Genomic DNA, 5000 nt, shown 5'->3' on the forward strand with positions numbered 1-5000 from the left:
TTCTTCGGCCACTTTGCAAGTGCAACCGCTGCCAGCAAAAGTTCTGAAAATCGAGTTCCCGAAAATCTCCGGGTACCCCGCCAACCCCCAGCCACCCGAATCGCAAGTGTCAATTCGGCGGGTTGCCTGCCGGTAGTCCTTCCGAAAATGAGGCGCCAAATCGCCGCAACGGCCATTTTTCATTTCGGCATCGGGACTTCCGACGGCAACTGATTAACTAGCCCGGGGACTAGAGCGGCAGCAAATGCAACGTGCCCTCTTGGCGGGAGCAACTTGACCGCCCCCGTGGGGAAAGGTCAACTCGGGGCCCGGGAAAGTCGCCGAGTCCGACCCCATACACTTCCATGAGTTGGGGGTTTTGGCCTTCCCGGCCCAAGGCTCGCCTTATTTCGGCCTGCACTTTCGGAAAAGGGTGCATTCCTTTTGGTTAATGATTTCACCAGCCCGGGTCTTAGCCTCTGCCCCGACGGCTAAGTCTTTTGGTTAATGATTTCCTGCGGCTGGGACTACCCTTTCCCCCGCCCTGCAGGCACCCGGGTCGGGAGGCCGTCGGGGGCACTTTCCGGGGCAAATCCGGACCCTTACGCAAGGGAGAGTGCGCCCCCCGCCTCGGCCGGGGGTCAGGCTGCCGCCTATTAAGCCCGACAGAAAACCCGAAAAATGGACGAAAATGGGAAAAAATCCCCATCCGAAAAAGGCTTAAAAGTCGGTTGGGCGGCAGCTAGGGTCGGTCTCTGCAGACCTGGAGGCTCGGGTGGACTCTTGGAATAAACGTCCAAGTCCCGACTTGCCACCTCCTACTACTGTGCAGATACCCCGCCAACCCCCAGCCACCCGAATGACAAGCGTCCGATCAGCGGGACGAATTTGACAACTCTGGCCGGACCTCTGGAACTCCATCCCGGGTAACCGGGGCAAATTTTTCCGCTTGATCGCCCTTCCACTGGTTAACCATTTGCCCTTTCGGACTTAGTCTCTGGACATTATTCGACGGATTTTCTGGTTAACCATTTGCCCTTTCGGACTTAGTCTCTGGGCATTATTTTCGACTTTTTGGTTAATGATTTCACACTTTTTACTTACTTTTGCGCTTTTTGGTTAATGATTACTCTGCTTACTGGTTAATTATTTGCCCTTTCGGACTTAGTCTCTGGACATTATTTTCGAGTTTTTGGTTAATGATTTCACACTTTTAACATATTTTTGCGCTTTTTGGTTAATGATTACTCTGCTTACTGGTTAATTATTTGCCCTTTCGGACTTAGTCTCTGGAGATTATTTTCGAGTTTTTGGTTAATGATTTCACACTTTTTACTTACTTTTGCGATTTTTGGTTAATGATTTCACACTTTTTACTTACTTTTGCGCATTTTGGTTAATGATTACTCTGCTTACTGGTTAACCATTTGCCCTTTCGGACTTAGTCTCTGGACATTATTTTCGAGTTTTTGGTTAATGATTTCACACTTTTAACATATTTTTGCGCTTTTTGGTTAATGATTACTCTGCTTACTGGTTAACCATTTGCCCTTTCGGACTTAGTCTCTGCACATTATTTTCGAGTTTTTGGTTAATGATTTCATACTTTTTACTTACTTTTGCGCTTTTTGGTTAATGATTACTCTGCTTACTGGTTAACCATTTGCCCTTTTGGACTTAGTCTCTGGACATTATTTTCGAGTTTTTGGTTAATGATTTCACACTTTTTACTTACTTTTGCGATTTTTGGTTAATGATTACTCTGCTTACTGGTTAACCATTTGCCCTTTCGGACTTAGTCTCTGGAGATTATTTTCGAGTTTTTGGTTAATGATTTCACACTTTTTACTTACTTTTGCGATTTTTGGTTAATGATTTCACACTTTTTACTTACTTTTGCGCATTTTGGTTAATGATTACTCTGCTTACTGGTTAACCATTTGCCCTTTTGGACTTAGTCTCTGCACATTATTTTCGAGTTTTTGGTTAATGATTTCACACTTTTAACATATTTTTGCGCTTTTTGGTTAATGATTTCACACTTTTTACTTACTTTTGCGATTTTTGGTTAATGATTACTCTGCTTACTGGTTAACCATTTGCCCTTTCGGACTTAGTCTCTGGACATTATTTTCGACATTTTGGTTAATGATTTCACACTTTTAACTTAATTTTGTGCTTTTTGGTTAATGATTTCATACTTTTTACTTACTTTTGCCCTTTTTGGTTAATGATTACTCTGCTTACTGGTTAACCATTTGCCCTTTCGGACTTAGTCTCTGGACATTGTTTTCGACATTTTGGTTAATGATTTCACACTTTTAACTTAATTTTGTGCTTTTTGGTTAATGATTTCATACTTTTTACTTACTTTTGCCCTTTTTGGTTAATGATTACTCTGCTTACTGGTTAACCATTTGCCCTTTCGGACTTAGTCTCTGGAGATTATTTTCGAGTTTTTGGTTAATGATTTCACACTTTTTACTTACTTTTGCGATTTTTGGTTAATGATTACTCTGCTTACTGGTTAACCATTTGCCCTTTCGGACTTAGTCTCTGCACATTATTTTCGAGTTTTTGGTTAATGATTTCACACTTTTAACATATTTTTGCGCTTTTTGGTTAATGATTACTCTGCTTACTGGTTAACCATTTGCCCTTTCGGACTTAGTCTCTGCACATTATTTTCGACTTTTTGGTTAATGATTTCACACTTTTAACATATTTTTGCGCTTTTTGGTTAATGATTTCATACTTTTTACTTACTTTTGCGCCTTTTGGTTAATGATTACTCTGCTTACTGGTTAACCATTTGCCCTTTCGGACTTAGTCTCTGGAGATTATTTTCGAGTTTTTGGTTAATGATTTCACACTTTTTACTTACTTTTGCGATTTTTGGTTAATGATTACTCTGCTTACTGGTTAACCATTTGCCCTTTCGGACTTAGTCTCTGGACATTATTTTCGAGTTTTTGGTTAATGATTTCACACTTTTAACATATTTTTGCGATTTTTGGTTAATGATTACTCTGCTTACTGGTTAATTATTTGCCCTTTCGGACTTAGTCTCTGCACATTATTTTCGAGTTTTTGGTTAATGATTTCACACTTTTAACATATTTTTGCGCTTTTTGGTTACTGATTTCATACTTTTTACTTACTTTTGCGCCTTTTGGTTAATGATTACTCTGCTTACTGGTTAACCATTTGCCCTTTCGGACTTAGTCTCTGGACATTATTTTCGAGTTTTTGGTTAATGATTTCACACTTTTTACTTACTTTTGCGATTTTTGGTTAATGATTACTCTGCTTACTGGTTAACCATTTGCCCTTTCGGACTTAGTCTCTGGACATTATTTTCGGGTTTTTGGTTAATGATTTCACACTTTTTACTTACTTTTGCGATTTTTGGTTAATGATTACTCTGCTTACTGGTTAACCATTTGCCCTTTCGGACTTAGTCTCTGGAGATTATTTTCGAGTTTTTGGTTAATGATTTCACACTTTTTACTTACTTTTGCGATTTTTGGTTAATGATTACTCTGCTTACTGGTTAACCATTTGCCCTTTTGGACTTAGTCTCTGGACATTATTTTCGGGTTTTTGGTTAATGATTTCACACTTTTTACTTACTTTTGCGATTTTTGGTTAATGATGACTCTGCTTACTGGTTAACCATTTGCCCTTTCGCACTTAGTCTCTGGAGATTATTTTCGACTTTTTGGTTAATGATTTCACACTTTTAACTTAATTTTGTGCTTTTTGGTTAATGATTTCATACTTTTTACTTACTTTTGCCCTTTTTGGTTAATGATTACTCTGCTTACTGGTTAACCATTTGCCCTTTCGGACTTGGTCTCTGGACATTATTTTCGAGTTTTTGGTTAATGATTTCACACTTTTTACTTACTTTTGCGATTTTTGGTTAATGATTTCACACTTCTTACTTACTTTTGCGATTTTTGGTTAATGATTACTCTGCTTACTGGTTAACCATTTGCCCTTTCGGACTTAGTCTCTGGACATTATTTTCGAGTTTTTGGTTAATGATTTCACACTTTTTACTTACTTTTGCGATTTTTGGTTAATGATTTCACACTTTTTACTTACTTTTGCGATTTTTGGTTAATGATGACTCTGCTTACTGGTTAATTATTTGTACTTTCGGACTTGGTCTCTGGACATTATTTTCGACTTTTTGGTTAATGATTTCACACTTTTAACATAATTTTGCGCTTTTTGGTTAATGATTACTCTGCTTGCTTGTTACTGATTTCCCCTTTCGGACTTGATCTCTGGCCGTTCTTTTCGACCTTTTTGGATCAGGTTTCCACACTCTGAAATTATTTTGGGCTCACTGATTAGGCGAGATCAAGGGGGCATGCCTGGGCACTTTGGGCTCAGTTTGGGAAGGCGGCGTCCGTGTGCTCCTCCGCCCTTCCCGCACTTGCGGCTAGGTTTGCCAAACTGCGCTGACCCGCAGCCCTGCCTTTTTGCCCACGGCACACGGAACGACTCAAGTCTGGCTCCGTTCCAGGCCGTTGCCTCCGGCTGCCCGCCGTCCGGCCGGCCTGGGACGTACCCCGGCTGACGGCGCCGGAGGCCCTCTAGCAGCCACCGGTGCCGCGGGCCAATGGGTCCGGGCGTTCCGGAGCTATCGGTGGGGAAGTGCTCTCCCCTTTTCCTGACGCCGTTCGCCCGAGCAGAGGTGCAGCCTGACGGGACTGCTGTCGCCTTCCGCGGCGCACCGGCCCCTTTCACCTGCCGTCGACCGCGCGGAGCTCGGACCTCCCTCCCCGAAGTTATGGCCCCGGCGCCGGAGGGTGCCCGGGGCCGGGCATTCAGCGGGGTGAGTCTTAACCTTCCCGGTCAGCCTGCGGGGTCGGTGCGCCGGCACTCGACGCCGGAGGGTCCCCTCTTTCCGTAGAGCCCCGCCCGGTGCCGATCGGCCGGCGGATTGCGGAGCGAACCGCGCCTGACCGACGGGCCTCGGAAACCCGTTGCAGTCGACGGGGGGGAAC

This window comes from Heterodontus francisci, unplaced genomic scaffold (genome assembly GCF_036365525.1).
Source record: "Heterodontus francisci isolate sHetFra1 unplaced genomic scaffold, sHetFra1.hap1 HAP1_SCAFFOLD_2158, whole genome shotgun sequence".
Taxonomy (NCBI): domain Eukaryota; kingdom Metazoa; phylum Chordata; class Chondrichthyes; order Heterodontiformes; family Heterodontidae; genus Heterodontus; species Heterodontus francisci.